This window comes from Notolabrus celidotus, chromosome 24 (assembly GCF_009762535.1).
Source record: "Notolabrus celidotus isolate fNotCel1 chromosome 24, fNotCel1.pri, whole genome shotgun sequence".
NCBI classification, from domain to species: Eukaryota; Metazoa; Chordata; class Actinopteri; order Labriformes; family Labridae; genus Notolabrus; species Notolabrus celidotus.
In genome coordinates this window covers 1,400,650-1,418,021 of record NC_048295.1, presented here as the reverse complement: position 1 = coordinate 1,418,021, position 17,372 = coordinate 1,400,650, and the positions used below count along the sequence as shown (strand labels likewise).

Genomic DNA, 17,372 nt, shown 5'->3' with positions numbered 1-17,372 from the left:
CATGTCACTGTATGTAGGTCACCACATATTGCACCTACATATATCCCCATGCTGCAGTATGTGCTACTATACAGTCACATATCAGATTTCAACATGTGTTGGGTGTTCAGTAATAAACGCTGAGAATACCATGAAGCACAGATATAGGCTTGGCCCGCTCCCAAATCTGCGTGACACTAATCTCTCTAATAGCCTGGAGCAGATCTCCAACCATAAGCGCTGCTAAACGATTAGGAGGTCAAAGGTCTCGGGGGATTTCTCTGACAAGCTGGAAGCTGAGTCACCTGTTCAATACTGGAGCGTTTGGCTTTCATCCTCAGCAAAACACACAATCCTGAACGCAGCTTAATGTTCGGAGCTTGAGGCCCAGGGTGAGGAGATCAGTTCCTGTGTAGATGTTGTTCCCCTGGCTGGAGTTTTCAGCTCTTTCTGGAAAGATCTTGTCTCCATCCTGTGCGTGTTTATCATTTTTCTCAGATTGCTCACTGAGAAACTTCAGAAACATGCATTTGAAAACTCACGCATCAGGACCTTCGTGGTTTACCAAATCAGTGCATAATAAGATTAAACTTCATTGTTACATTCCTTTGTCTTGCGTCACAAACAATTAGCTAATTGAATTACAGGAATTTAAAGTGAACCTGACACGACATTCTGATTTGATTAAAGTTGCATGATCAACATAATTCACCAGTGAAATGACCCCCAAGTAGAATGATTTCTGTAATCAGTGATTTGATTTATGAATATTTTTGTTTGGCAGCTCAGAAGTTCTTAATGATACCGGAACTGGAAGCTATAAATAAAAGTTATAAATCAGGGTTATGAGTGTTACGCAGCAGCACAAACAGCTGTTAATCATACTTCTGTTTTTCCAAAGACCTTCACTGTCAGATATTGAAATATGAGGAGACTTCAGCGAATGTCATCAGATATCAGAGTGTTAAGACGAAGTCAAACAGCAGACTTCTCTGTTGTTGGAGAAGAGGTCACCGAAATGCTAACAGTGGAGCATCTATAAATAAATTATTGATCTAAGATGATGCAATAAGCATGTTAGGACAAAGAAACTCAGAATAAAATACATAATCTTAGCACATACTGAAACACAACTAAAGCATATTTAAAATTTGACTTCTAAAATGATATGCTAATTTTAAATATTACGAAACAGGCCCTGTTCCAGTGTTTCAAAACAGTCAGGTCAGGGGCATGTTTACCTTTGTGTTGCGTCACCTCTTCTTGTAACAACACTCTGTAAATGTTTGGGAGCTAAGGTCTAAAAGCTGCACCACCTTGTTAAAAACATGGATTTTTGTATTGATCTGTGTCTGATTGGTAATGCCAGGTGCTGTTAAACACATGACTCAGCACTTAATCTGAAATAAGATTGTTTTTGTGTGTGACTGACTGCAGCACACAAAAGGAATCTCTTTTGTACTTTGCATTATAACTGAAAACACGTTTTGTAAAGAGACAGGGCTCAAAGAAGAAATCAGGGAACAAAAAAGATACTGTTAGTTAAGCTGAGTTTAGGTACAAAAGGTGTGATAATGATGTACAGTATGCAAGCAAGTACGTGTGGGGAAAATGGATTAAACAGAACAAAATGTCCGTCTTAGAAACATAAAAGGAAGATTAATGCTATTGAGAAAAGAGCAGAAGTGCTCTAAGAAGTCTTTTATGTTAAACAAAGTCCTTACACACTGTACTCCTCACTCTGTGGACATTAAAGAGGCTGGTGTTCTCTGTCAGATGTGGAGAATAAGCTTCAGAAGCCCCCTCCCCCCACAGCTTTCAACATCAGATTAGTGGGAATCCGTGTCCAGCCGTTTCTGTAAAGTCGGGTTTCCACCAAGCGCAGTTAAGCACCCCCAGGAACCTGCATGTACCAGACATTAGCAGACACTGCTCCGGACTGAAGGCTGGGATGTGGGAGGGTGTCTGCCACTAAAGCTGCAAGACTTCACATCTGAAGTGTCACAGTGAATTTGAGATCAAGTGAATATGCAAAATCTTGTCATCATAGGGAGTGTTTGCAGCATTGAAAAGTGGACATAGCTACCATGATTCACCTGTTAGTTCATGAATGTTGTAGCTCCATGTTCAGCTGTTTGATTCTTGCTTTTCTGTTTTGTTTTTTAGAGTCAGAAGTGACCAGTTCCTGTGAGGAGAGGCCGGATCAGTCCTTCATTTTCAGGTACACTTACAATCAGATTTAATTCGCAACCAGTGGAGTCGCCCCCTGCTGGCTTACATTAGTTATTTTAGTCTCTGCTACCCATCGTGACAATGACAATTCTAGTGGCCAATCAAATGACCTCAATGTTCTAGCTCCACCTTTAAGTAGCAGATCAGTGTGCTAAATGAGGTGCAGAAAAACAGGAAAGATTGGGGTCATTTTATGGATCTGTTTGCTTAATCCGTCGACGCCAACGATCCAACTTTCACAGCCAATTTGTTTATCTATGTCAAGTTTAAAAAGCAACCTGTGTTTCTCTACAACTCTATTTTTAATTCATATTTCTTATGTGATTTCTCCCACAAAGAAGAAAGAGATATACATTGTACTGAAAATACGTGCCACTCTTCAGGTAGTCTAGCATCTCCCTCAACAGAGCAAGTTGTGTTAAAAGAAATCTAATGACAAACACATTAGTGAGCATCCAACCATGACACAGGGATGACTTGCATTACACTCATGTGGAGAAACCAGGTCGGGTTGTGTGTCTCTCTGTCTTCCTTTGAGTGGGGAAGATCTCCAGTTCTGGTACTGGAGATTTACCGGCCAGCTAATCCCATTACTCAACTATCAGATGCCAAATCCCCCCTAATGGCATTACACGTGCCAGAATTACGTATGATGATGCTCGCTAATGAGAGCTCAGCAGATATACCTTTACTGGAACCAGTGGCCCTTTGCTTCAGAGCAGCCCCGTGGCTCTGCGGCTTAATGGACTCAGTATTGAGTGTCGAGGGAAGTCAAATTTATCGACAAAGTGCTTTTAACAAAAAGCAGGTTGCTGCAAAGTGCAGCGCAGAGCAACAAAGGATGTAAATATGTCTAAAACTGCACGCACACGCTTTAAAATGGTAATGTTGAGGTTAGAGATGATGATGTGTGTACGTGATGAAGAGAGCAGCAGGGAAACACCGAGGGGAGTGGAGACTTTAAGATGCAGGCGTGAATGATGAATGAAAGGATGGAGTTTCCCAAACCTTAAACCGGGCCGTGGCTGCAGCTTCCTCTGCTGACGGGAAATCTGATGAGGGTATTTTCAAGAGGTGGATGCCGAATATGCCAAAATAGAAGTCTTAGAAATAAGCAGGCAATTAGTGCGATCCTTGTTTCAGCTGTCGTTATTAGAACATGCAACAACAATGAGAACAGCTTTGTGTGTGTGGCATCTGAAGCCAAGATAGATGTTCAAGAGGCACTTTGAAAAGGTCATTTATCATATCATATCGTATTGTATCGTCTGCATATTTACAGGATCTGATATCTTCTTCCTGTAAGTGACTAAACTTGAAGTAACAACACGTGATGATTCACCGTTTATACAACTATTTGCTTTAAGAGCTATTTTAACGTCAAGCTATTAAAACCAGTTTTCAAAGGAAGCTAAACAGCAGCCAACATGAAAACTGGGTTAACTTGAACTCTTCCTGCAGTGATGCAGAATCAGTTCCACCACTTTATACTCTACCTGTTGTTAAACTACTCGTGAACATCTCGTTCCAGAACTATGAGTAATTCTCAGCTGTTCTAACGCCCCCCTCCTTCCTGGTTAAAGTCCTCCCAGCAGATTTTAAAGACTTGGCTGCAGGGATTTGATCCCATTCAGCCAGCAGAGCATTAATGAGGTTCAACACTGATGTTGGGAGATAAGGTCCAGCTCACAGTCGGCGTTCCAGTTCATCCTGAAGGTGTTTGAGGTCAGGGCTCGGTGCAGGCCAGTCAAGTTAAACCACATTAAACTTGGCATTTTTATAGGCCTGGCTTTGTTCACAGAGGCATGTTGAAACTGGAAAACCCCTTTCCAAACTGTGACACGAAGTTGGAGGAGATATGTTGCCTAAAATATCCTAAGATTCACCTCCATTGGCAGGAAGGTGCAGGAAAACAGAGCAGAAGAAGTGTGACACAAAACGGATTTTGCCCAGCGAGTTTAAGAGGCTGTTTTGCAAACTGCAGAGAAAATATGCAGGCAAGTACATGAGCAGAAATAGACTCGAAGTCACATTAAAGAGACAGTGAAATACATTTTCTACAGCATGCTCTAAACCAGGCACTGGTTCAATATTGAACCTTGTGGGCCAAAAATCCCTTTTCAAGTCTTCAGCATCATTTAAAACTCAGTAAGAGAGGTATTTGTATCTCTTCTGCATCGCTGAAGGTACATGTGTGATTAAAACGATCAGCAGGTATTTCAGAGGCCAGGTTATGGCTTTCCGGCTAAAATCAAAGCCTCTCCTTCTGCTCTTAAAGCGCCTAGGAAAATGATTTATACGCCTGCTTTGGGCTTGTCGCGATGCCACTCAGAGCGATTTATCTTGTCTTGGCTCCGGCTCGCTGTAGCCAGAGCCAGCCAACCCTCCCCCTCCCTCCTTTCTGTTGTTTCAGCATGAATGATCTTTTCCATTGACAGCTTTGTTCATCCCCGCAGGCAGATCTGCACCTGTAACCAAAGCCCGGTGGATACCGGCCTAATTACCGTTCTCATCTGGCACCCAGCTGCCTTCCTTGTCCTCTCACGAACCCTGCACAGAAGAGGAGGCATTAGCGAGTTAAAAATGAGCCGTCATCGCTTGTAGCTGCACTTTATATCTCCACTGAAGCACAGATTAAGCCGAGCAGAAGGAGTCTTTTAGTTTTCAAGGTCAGCAGGATGTAGCCGAGGAAAGGAAGAACAAACCCATGGTTACAACTTCAGCCGTGGTCGGCAGTTCACGCTTATGTCATAGAAGCAGGTATCGCTGTCTTCCTAATCCTCAGCGTGCCAGCAGAGATCTGCAACAGCTACTGTTTTTACACCAAGACATGCAAGAGCTGTCAGCAGCATAGCCACGAAACACGGGACTTTAGAGGTCAACAGGAAGGAGATTTAAGCTACTTGTGCACGAAATGTTAAAGCCCCCAGAGATGTGGCTTGAAATAGTAAACGCATTCCTGATATCAAAGATAAGAGTGTCTTTGAGCACCCCTTAGAAACCTGGGCGATAACAACCATTCATAAAACTCAATCTGCTGTTCAGACCGTTTGAAGATGGTAGATCACGCATGGTGACATCTGCATTGATGACTTCAGGGACAAGCACCAGGGTGCAGCTCTGAACCTTATGAAACAGATATCTGAATATAAGAACCGAGATGAAGGACAAGATTGTGTTCTGGTTTGCAGTCCCATCTTGTTGGTGGTTTGCAGGATGGTTGATAGCAAAAGAAACAAACCATATAGGCCATAATGAAACCCCAGAACCCATCTGCTATCGTCTGGCGATGATTCAGAGTAAATCTTTTCAAACAGACATTTGCATACATAGCAGATAACCCTGCTGTTGTTGAGGCTGCCTCTGACCCACAAACTTCTTGTCTTTAGATTCGCTTGTTGGGTTGTAGACGACATCAAGCACATGGGAGAGGAGTCCTGATATTTCTTGTTGCTTATCTGAACTGTTAGCCCCCTAAAACTTGCAATCACTCCAGAATAGTGCATCCCTGAACATCGTGGATTCACATTTCCAATGGCTTTACCAAACAGAGAGTCAGTGCACAGCAGATGTATAGGAGAGCTTTTCTACTGGTTGAATACCAGTATGTATCCGTATGTGAGGCATGTAGGCGTTGAAAAATGAGCATGCAACCTTCTCTGCTTCAATAAAGGTCACGTAAACAATACATCCTGTGTGCTGGAGTGAATATTTCTCTCCTGGATGGATGTACTGAAGCAGAGCCGATGATGACGCACGCTGCAGAGATGCACATTGTACCGTATACACTCGTCGAAGGACAAACTTATTGTATGGCTTTAAAGCTCCGGCATCAGATGCTTTTCATTAATTCTGTTTGGAGCTCAAAGCTGTGTGCACTCGTATCAAGGCCTGCCGTCGCTGCATTTAAATGCAAATCTTGACCTTTGCCAGGCTGTTAGATGCATCCTGTACATCTCAGAGTTTCTCCCTTTCATTCTTATCAGCTAACAGTTGTTTTTCAGTCAGATTTCCTTCTAGATTATGTTTCTGTGTAGTCATTTCAAGCCACAAAGCAGCAGCATGAGTCCTCTGAGCTCTGATCAGTTCTGAAAATGCCTTTTGATGTTTTTGGGTTGAGTTTAGGATCAGTCACCAAACACTCGAGCGCCGATGAACCTATCGACCCCTCCTGACTCGTTCTGTTTCTCTCTCTGAAGGGATACCAGGGTGTGACGCAGCGCTGACAGCTCTGAATTTAATACGAACACGACCAAAATACGCATCGGCATGACCAGGCTAGTTTGAAAATAACACCATGTTAAAGCTGAGGCGGCCGCATGCTCTGAGCATGACGTGATGCTTATGTAATCACACAATGAAAGCATGATATTTGGGGAATGTAATTCAACACCTGGAGTCTTTTATAGACGGGTTGTTGCCAACGTTTAGGAAGGCAACTGTAAAGGCAACAAGCATGCATGTCAAAATAAGAGAAGTTCTTTGAGGCCGGGATCTTAACATTAGATTCAGTCGTAATTACAGATTAATTGAATTCACCTAAGCCCGCATTTAGATTTAAAAAATGTCCTCCAGACATTGAATCTACATTTGCACCACTTAATTAACATAACATCCAGACTGTCATAAAATAATCACAGCATTTAAAAAATCTAATTAAAAGGTTTCAGACTTTTCTGAGAGGCAGCGGCATATTTAATAAAGTCATATTCAATTCTGATTCAGTTGTGAAAGTAAAGGTTACTCATGCTTTCAGGGATATAACCTGAAATGTTTTTATATTCTACCTGTGTCACAAGTTCAAACTTATTAGCTTCACCAGAGAAAGATAACGCTCATTTAATCATGTTTTATTTTTGATCCTAATTTTAGCTTCAAGCCAGAAACAGACAAAACTGTCACAGCTGAGTTAAAGCAAGGTTTCTTTATCTATCCCAGTAATGCCACGGGTCCTAAATAGATTATTAAGAAAAGGGTCTAATAAAAAGTTGCACTGCTGATGCTACAAAATGCTTTAAGATAACACATTTATTATAATAATGATAGTTAATTGGGCCAGAGCAGGTCCAGACAACTCCGCCAGTGTTCCCAGTCTGACCCCGGCTGTGAAAGCACAGGTGTTAGAGCGAACATGAAGGATGTCTCTGTTCAGGCTGCATTAATAATACTGTTAGGGTAATGTTTGGTATGGAAACATGTTAGCTACACGTATTGTCTTGTTGAATTTATACCTGATCATTTGCTTGGTACATCCTTCTCATGTCTTTGTTATCGACTGTAAATCCTCCAATTAAGCAAAAGTCTTTAAGAAAATACAAACCGATTCTTAAAATTCAAATCTCTGTTGTAAAAAACAAATTGTAGCTTTATAGTGAAGAACAAAAGCCAAAACATGCCTGTGAGTGTTTTGCACGTGCTCCAAACATCACCATAATGCATGCAACCTTGGTCTCCCATCATTTGAAGACATTGGACCAGTGATTAGTAGCCGTCCCATTCAGTTTCCATGCTGGAGAGAGAAAGGTAGCAGATGCAGGAGTTTGCAGTTTGTTGGTAACCTCCAAAGTCTTTTTGACATAGTGTGCATGGCGCAAAACAGACATATGACACCCGCTCTCTGCAAAAAAGTCACATTTATCTCCATCATTTTTCATCGTTGCCCATTAATTCAAGAGGAATATCTTACTCTCTTGCAGTTGTTGCATAATCCCCTCGTACACTTCTCCCCATTTTTCTCTCATTAGATAAAACATCTCTGTTATCCTGCAGCAGATGGCTGTGCTCTGCCACCCCCACTCCCACAATGCACTGGGGCCCCATGTGGGCGTTAAACGCCGGCAACAACATGGCCTGTGCATACACATACGGCGTACCTGTACTACTATATACAGTCATATTTACATATCCGTCCCCTGTGTGTGAGTGTGTGTTTTTCTTTTCAATCAGCTGTAAGGCATTGACTCAACCGAGCTACATCTCATTATGAGTCATACTTCATTTAAACCATCAAGAAACGAAGAATATTTAACATGAATGTTTCATTTTGGAGCATCTTGAATCTTCTCATCCTTCGCTCTAACAGTTCTCATGCATTCATGATACGTTTTTAGGTATTTATTCCTTTTTTCCATCCTTATTTGCGAGCAGCGACGTCTAAAAAGTTTTCAGGAATCCTTTTCAGATTCAGCCTCTAACTCATGTAAATGTAATATCTTTGGATGTTGGTCTGCTGGTCAGACTCAACAAGACATTTGAAGACTTCTGCTTATAATCTGGGACCTTCTTGGAATTACAGACTAAAGGATTAATTACTTATTCTGGGATTAGTCACAATGAAAACAATCACTTGTTTCAGCTGTCGTTTCCTGAATATTTGGTGTGAATGGACTTTCCTGCAAAGGCTGCAGCTTTGCACTCCACCGCTCCGTCTCAAGGAGTTTTTTTGTTCTGGTCGGAGCTGCTTCACCTTGTTTTTGGAACCAAACTCCTCACTTGTGTTTTTTTCTGTCACAGCCAAGGAGGTGAAGGGAGGAATGGAGGAGGGAGTTTTTCCTCGGTCTAGAGACAGTGACATCAGCGGTGCTTTTTGGCGCCACTTATCTCTGCAGGATCTCCCAGCTGCCCTGGCATTTCCTGAAACAGGCCACACACACTATCAAACTAGAAACACTCAGGGAACCTTAAAAGGAGATGTTTTGTTTGGAAATCATGAAGACCTGAGGAGACTTTTTTGAGTCTTGGGAGGGAAAAGTGTCCAGTAATGTTTCTAATCCAACAAAGAAACTTGAAGCCTTTATTGGAGCATGCTTTGAATGTAAACAGATGCATATTTTTGTCTGCTTGTGCATCTCATTGCAGCTTGGTCAAAATTCTTATCTCTTATCAACTCTTTAATTCTTTGTGACCTGGTTGTGTTTTTAGTGCAGCCTGTTTTTCAGGTTTGATCGGTTTAATTGAGCCAAAGGTTGATGAAGTGGATCATCAAACACAAGAAGAATAGAAGTCCTTTAAAGTTCAGTTTGAACAGTCAGACGCAGTTAATACGCTTCCTATAGAATAGCTGAGAGTAACACTGGGACAAATTCACAGGAACACAAAGAAGTGATGCGTTCGTAACCGTCAAAGATACAGTCATCTGCAAGATTACACAATCGGTCTTTAACGGTTTCAGTTTTGAGATGTCTTTAAATGCATCTACTAACAAAACCAGAACCTGAAAATCCTAAAAAGCAAACTGCACTTGTGAAATAGTCTTAAAAACATTACCAATGCACAAAAATATGTGACATATGAATCAGTTTTTCTTAAGGGGAACAAAACAGACGCAGACCGAATCATTCTGAGCACCTTCGACCGATCACATTTCCCTCAATCCTCCTTAAACTTTGCAGAAATGTCACAAAACCATAAACTTGTTTACTCTTTCAAGATAAAGGTCCCACATCTGTCAGTTTTATTATGAAGGTACTCTACGTGCTAAAAGGTGATAATCCTGAGACGCAGCATCATAATATACTTTAATGTCTGGAGCCTGTTTGTTTCCGAAGGTGTCAAACAGACAAGACGAGCTGTATCATTAAACATGGAGCATAAAGGTGATGTACAACATGCAAACATACTTATTGAAGCCCGTGCTGAGTCGTATCTTCTTTGTGTCACCTCTGCTTCTCTTTAAGATATAGCAGTAGTAAATTAAAATGTGTTAGATTTGCAGCAAAGTGCCACCTTCAGTCAGAAAAAAACAACTCTTAGAAAGTCTGTTATCAGTGTTCTCTGTGCTGCAGGGATTTATATGTGTGGATACATGTGCAATATCTTATCTGCTGGGTTTATGGATGAGGTGTGATGGTGAAGTTAGGCGCCTGAAACTGCTTTGTTTTGGTGAAAGTGAATCATGGAAACGATCTTCATTTTAAAGGAATGTTGTTGTTGCACAAACACCCAAGCTCGACATCTTCTGCAGGATCTGTGTTTCATTTTGGAGGGCATGCACCAACAATAGATTTTGTTGGTTTCTTTTTGGAGGTCTGTATTTGTTTCGTTTGGACACTATCTCACGGCTTTGTTTAATACTTGATTTTAACTTTTGTTATTCAGGAACAGTTGCTATGAACACCCGAGATCACCCAAAGGACCGAGTCCAATCGTATCAATCCATACAAGATGTAAGGCACATTTAACATCAGAGTGAACTGTGCACACAAAGAAAAGAGAGCAGAGCAGCAAATCAGAAGATGCAAACACAAAAAGCTACAGAAGAGAAATATGAAAAAGATTGACAAAGGTCCACAAGGACTAGTTAATGGAAAGCCTCATGAGGAGAGGGCTGCAGAGTTAAACAATGCTACAGAGGCAGCTCCACACGGCAGCTTAGGGACTACTTTTTAGTGTAAACGATGAAATATTACATAAATCAAACATATCTTTTTTGCAAGATCCCTGCATTGACCCTGTTTGGGGTTTATTCCAGTGTTAACACTCCTGCATGTGTCCATCATCTCTTGCATCAAGTAGTCTGATCCACGAGTGACCCAGCAGTGATGTGATGATGCTGGAGGTAAGCCCAGCTCCTCTGCCGTGCATCAGCTCCAGATTCCTGCAGAAGAAGTAAAGCAGAGCTGGCAGGGTAGGCATGTTCTTGTCTGAGAAAATTGGCTCTATTGAAGTTACTTGCACCGTTTACAAGATGCATCACAGGAGGAGGTTCTCACACAGACTCATAAACTACCTCTCATTTACTTCTTTGGCTTGTTTACCGTCACACATGCTGACACTTGAGATGCTTTTTAGAATCCAGTAAGTTCTGCAGCTTTAACACAGTTTATGGGAGATTTGTGCAGAAATATTGAGGCTTTAACAATCAGACTGACATCTCTCCATTAGAGGCGATCACAAAGACGAACATCCTCACAAGCAGACGACTCTGAGCTCCACACAAATATAGAAATGAACTTTACAGGCCGACTCTGCACAGCGAGACAATTCAAACCCCTCACACGCTCCCGCAGCGCTGCCAGGACAGCTTGCCATTAGCCCAGGGTTGTCCGACTCCAGACGATGTTTCCAATCTCTCGCACCATCTGCTCTCCGACTATCAAATAAAAAAAAAAGAGTGCAGCTTCCTCTTCCTCCTACTCCTCCTCGTCCTCCTTAGCCATCTTGTGAGGAGGTGTCAGAAAGCTGGGATACTGTACCTCAAAACATTTTGGTGTAAGAGGTGATTTTGCACCATTAATTCTGAAATTATCAACGGAGCTGGTGTGACGACACCCAACGCCTCAACATCAGCATCTTACCCGCCGCCATGTTGTTTTTCTGGAGCATATATGGACGATGTTGAGATTTACAGCTGATTTAATATGGATTTTAATGGGATTTGACTCACTTTTGGACCCAGCCTCAAGTGGCCACTTGAGGAACTGTAGTTTTTTGGCACTCTTGCATTTGCTCGGTGTCTCAGCCTGGGGTTCTGCTCTGTTGAAGGTGTTGTCATCCATTTTTCAACACTTTTTAGAGTTGAGTAGCACTCCAATCTCCTTTTTAAAGCATACAATCAATAAACACGTAAGACAGGACACTTAAACAAAGCACCTTTCACATCAGAGATATCTGCAGGTTGAAAGCGTGATAACATTGCTAACATTTCTCATTAATTCCTGGGAATTGATGGATTTTATTCCCCTTGAAGGATGCCAACAGCAGCCTTCAACATGTCAATAATGTTTTCATTGACACAATATAGTGCGTGTATATAAAACGATACATACACAACAAAGCCCTCAAAGAAAATGAATGTTTGGTGAATCAGAATAAGTGGATTTCAGAGTTATTTGCTGTTCAGATGCAGCTACATGAAGGGCTGTGCATCCATCCTCCTCTCCTTCAAGGTTGCAGATTGAAAAATGAGATGGACGCCTTGTGCAGAATATAAAGCAGAGGACATGATGCATCACGCCAAGAGCTGACAGAAATATTACATGAATCATATGTGGTGATATTACACAATGTACTTCGGCTCCTTTTCTTCCTGCCTTTTTCTCGGCGGCTCATTCTCACACGGCCTCGCTGACGTAAGAGCGCTTTGGTGCTGCTTTATCAGTCCCTCCTCTGGGGTGATTATGCTCCAGTGATGTCCAGTGATGAGGAGTAATTGTGGGGTTTATTGTTATTGTATTGCTTTTATTTGTTAAGTGATAGCTTCATGTTTTGGTGTGGAGGAGCAGATAGTAAAAAATGAAAGCAGCGTGAAACGGTTTGAAGCAACTTCAAGGACAATCTGGTCCGTTATAAATCATCGGCGTGTGCAGTGAAGTCTCATTTATTTTCTTTACCTTCTCTAAACTTTTAATCCACTTAGAGATCTCCTGTATTACACAAGATGCCTTCCAGCAAACTTTAACAAGAGCTGAACAAATTTAAACATTCAAACCATCCATCTATCCTGCCATTAACGTCCCTTTTCACTCCACAAAACTTCCTGCAGCTCCTGCTTGGGGTCGCTCTCTCAAGAACCAATCCAGGCCGCCAAAAGATCCCAAAGCAGTCTGTCATTTAAGAAATGTTTTAGAGTTGTATTTGTTTTATTAACGCCTTAAATTTAATGTCATAGTGTCGCCGTGTTGGAGCCAGAAGTCCCTACATTTGGAAGAGAGGTCTTCATCAAGGGCTAACTGGCTTTACATCTTAAACAGGATGCTGATTGGGCTAAGTGATGAAGTCCTGCACCCCATGTACTCAGGTTGAAGTCCTCAGACAGGCAGCTCAGGTTCAATCCAACCCGCAGCCCTTTCCTACATGCACTCCCCACTCTCTCTGCTTAAATGTGCTGCAGAAGAAGTCTGAAGTCTGAATTTGCTCCTGCTGCTGCTTCACCAGCTCTGAGCCGAGACCAAACCAGAAACAAAGAGAACTCAAGGTCTGGTTGTGCATCTTTCGCTGGAAAGAAACAACACCAGTAATTAGCAAACACTCGAGGAACAGAGTGTCACTTAGTGTGTTTTCTGCCAGGTCCTTGAAGGCAACACGAGTGACACTTGAAGGGGATGAGATCTTTTCTAATCTCAACAGCTCCTTTCATTCACATCCATGTGGTTTCTCCAAAGCTTCAACATGTTACTGATACGTTTATAAGCTTGTTCATTTACCTGAAGCATGTTTGATTTATACATTTTCATTTACAGCTCTGCTCTTTTGTTCTAGAGGCGAAATCTGACATTTGTACTAAACGCCTGATCTCTTAGAGATCATGGAACAATCAGTATCATGCAGAAAAAGTTATTTAATTTAAAAAGCTTAAACTTTTCCACTCTCTGATCCTGGATGCTGACGTCTTTTTTTAATCTATTAGTGTCTATATTCTACTCCTAGACGTCTCTTTTCCCTCCAAGAAACTTAATATTTCTTTTTTTTTTCTCATGCAAAGTGGTTTGTCTCTCCATCAGCCTCTTTTCAATCCATTTTCCATCTTCTATTTTCATTTTCTTTGGATGCAAACTTCATCTTCTCCCCCTCTTTAAGTATTTACCTGCGTCTTAAAGCCATCTATCAGCCGCACGTATCCGTCTCTGTGAATAATTTATGAATGCAGACCTCTCTCTCTCTCTCTCTTTGCTTTTCAATCTTATTCCCTTTCTTTCCTTTTTTTAATAAATGCAGACCTCTCTGCCCTTTTCTTGCTCTCTTTTTCTCTCCAGTTAATTACCGTTCTTTCTCCATGGACGTCTCTCTGCAGCTTTAGTCCGTCTCATTTTTCCTCCTTTGTTGATGGATGCCGGCCTGCGTCTCATTTCTTTAGCTGATCAGACCTGTCTCATTTTTCTCTCTTTCAGACTCATTTTCTATCCGTCCTCTTTGACGTGCACGTCCATCTCTCATCATCACTCTTTCCTTAAATACAAAACAACAAGGTTTATTTTCCTCTCCTGTTTACTTCCTGTTTCCCTCTTGTTCTCACTCTTTCTTTCAATCTAGACTCAGACCTGGTTTGATCTTTGTTTCTATTCATTCAATTAAACATCTTTAAATTAAATATATTTATGGAGCTTCATGGTAGAGCCTCCTATGAAGCAGAGATGGAGAGTTTTCCTTGAGCTTCTGCAGAAGTTTTTAGAGCAGAAAATTGCAAAACAAATAAAATCATAGTTTGTTGAACCCGTGGATTTAAGATCCTGGTATAGATCAAAGTTTGGAGGTTGAACTGGTTCCTCTAGAGGTGCCAGTTCACTTCCTGGGCAAAGCTGAGTTGCCCTCAAGCAAGGCACAGAACCGCCAAATGTTCAGCTCCATGTGCAGCCTTCTCATCCTGGCATCTCTCCTCGAGAATTAGCAAAGTATATCTTCTCCTTCTCCTGTAGTTGACTTAGTTGCAAGACAGGCTTGCATTTGAAGCTTATGCAACCTTTTTTAGACTATAATCTTGAAGTTTATTTGAGAAGAAGCATGGTTGTTTTATGATACATGCAGCAGAAACTCCTGCACATGCATGGGACTATTTTCTGTGGCGGAATCATCCCCATGTTTCTCCCCTCAGGAGAGTATTTCAAAATCAGAACTGGAAACAGCTTAATCAGCCAAACTGTGCTCACACACAAAGAATTTCACACCGATTCTTGAATTCCTCTCAAACAGAAAAAGATTACGGTGAAAGCAGGATGCACACAAATGTTATACAACTATTAAAGGTGTGCATACAGAGATGAATGCAGAGATAGTGTGTGTCATGGTTTGCACATGTCTAAAGGTACATAGGTTGATGATATAGGCAGTATTTAGGTGATTGCAGTGAAACGTTGAAGCTCTTTTGCAGAAAGGAAGAAGATACACGACTTTAATACACCACAGATCTTCTTAAAGGCTGGATTTATCGTCTCTTTTCTATGAGAACCCAGACAATAAGACAAGTGAAGAATGTAACAGGCTCTGTTCTCTTCTCCCTTCCAGGATGCTCGGCCTCATGTTATGTCTGACTCAGTTGTATAATATCTCACCTCAGATGGAGCGTTCTGTCCTAGACTGACCCCCCACCACTAGCACCACACAGTACATCCACCAGCACCATGGTAGTGCAGAAAGCACGTGTGTGTGCGTGTGTGTGTGTGTGTTTGTGTGTGTAAGTGTGGGTTTGCATCTTCTCCCAGTTGCCCTAAAAACTCTAGAAGTGGCTGGAGATTTGTTTTCATGGTGGAATAAAAGTTTGTGTGCAAGATGCAGCCGGACGAAATGGAACAATCCTGCTTTCAACAACTTTCAGATTACATAATCAGAGAAAATATCACCCAACCATTAAGTTCGGAACGTCTCTCTTTTCTCACAGCGAGCCCAGAATGTGTGAGTCTATCGTGAAAAGTGTCTGCCAAACATTTCAGCTTCCTGCTTCAGATAAAATCCTGCAAACGAGAATCTGAAATGTTTCGTTTTCTGCACCTTTTCCAGCACTGAAACGTAGACGAAGTGACATCTGAGTAAGTCCTGTTCGTTCCAATCTGTTAAAACCTGCTAAAGTGAAGAGAATGTGATACTACGGTGCTTCTGCAGATGAATTTAATGCATTTTGAGTACAAATGCTGTAAAAAAAAAACGTCCACGGTGCTCTGCTGGCTCTGCTCTGCGGATCAGACCAGGACAGGTGCCAGCACACACACTGATCAACATTTCTCCATGAAGCTTCCAACCACAGTTAATGTGACAGTTTCTGTGTTTTATAACACTCCAACAAAGAGAGGATGGACTCATTAAAAAACATTGTGGCTATTACCCTCAAAGTGAAGAAGAAGAAGAAGAAGAAGAAGAAGAAGAAGAAGAAGAAGAAGAAGAAGAAGAAGAAGAAGAAGAAGCTGCGTTCAGAAAGTTTTATCGCGCTCTAAGGAAGAGCCACCAAACAACCTGAAGTTACTGCAATGTCAAGAGACTTTCATTCGATGCTGCATTTATTTATCAAGGTTTATGAAGCTATGAGGTCCAAGTCCTTACAGAACCAGTTCATGGTTTCCAATGAATTACCTCGGCTTGTTGCATGGAGGACAGTTTTACCAAGAGAAGGATTTTAAGTTTGCTAGAGAGCTTAAGTGAACAGCTCAGCTTCCTGCCCTGAAAATACTACAAGACTCTGATTTCTATGCATCTAAAATCTGAGATCTACAGGTAAACACGATGGACTGAGTGGCTCAGTGCACCAGATTAAACCGCAGGGTTGATTTGTTTTAAAGAAGGGAACCTCAGTGGATAACTTGGCTTAAAAAAGGAGCTAAATAAGACAGAAGTCCAGGAATAGTCTGACAAAATACTTGAGATCTTCTGACCGCTGATTTGAAAGTTGATTTTGGGATGCAGCCAAACACAGAGTCTGTCAAATTCAGCTAAAAATGCATCTCTTAAAGATGTTCTGCATTGAGTGAGGCACATTCATGGACACAAAATCTCCTCCACCTTTTCTCGTACACACAAACCCGCAGACATTCCCTCATCCATCCATCCTCGGCTGCTCCTCTGCTGTAATTGCAGCACAGGGCGGTTCAACAGGAGGCTTTTGCTTCCTCTGACTGGGATCGAGGATAAGAGGCGCCAGCCTGCCTTCAGGGCTTTAAGGCTTCCTCAAATCTTTCTCCTCTCCTCCTTTGAAAAAAGACACCCTCCCTCAGCCGACTACAGACCACCGAGCAATCACTCTCAGAGGTGTCAGGGACCCCCGCCGAGCAGAACGAGGGGGCCAGGGACCTCTGCGGCGTTGGGTTTGTATGAAATGCTTGTCATGGAAAATGCAAAGAGATGAGAAAAAAACCCTCATTCTCAGGTTGGAGAAACGTGATGTAAAGGAGAGTAAGAGCGCTCCAAGGACAGCCGAGTGATGAAATACGTGAAAATAAGAAGAAAAAATGGAAATATTATTGAGAAATTATTCCTGGATGCTGCTGTCAGCGCTCAGACCTCTAAAATGAAGCTGCTATGCTTGTGTAGTCTGATGCAAATGATGTGCTGTTATATATAGCTGCTGGTGCTGCTGCTCCCTGGAGATGCAGGATCAGGTGAGGTACTGACAGGTGTGTGTGTGTGTGTGTGTGTGTGTGTAGCATTTTCAGGGTGCGTTAACACACATATTTATACATATACTCACAGGCTCTCTGTCTCTGCAGTCTTTTACGATGTAATCCCAGTTGTCGTGATGC

At 41.9% G+C, this 17,372-nt stretch overlaps 1 long non-coding RNA gene across 4 annotated transcripts in view; it reads left to right on the top strand.

Moving 5' to 3' along the window:
* The window catches only part of LOC117808386, a 28,428-nt gene that overhangs the window by 2,615 nt on the left and 8,441 nt on the right, over positions 1-17,372 (top strand). For all 4 annotated transcript variants that reach the window (XR_004630283.1, XR_004630280.1, XR_004630281.1 and 1 more), the window contains exon 5: positions 2,146-2,200. This is a non-coding gene — a long non-coding RNA (uncharacterized LOC117808386). The remainder of the gene's footprint in view (positions 1-2,145; positions 2,201-17,372) is intronic.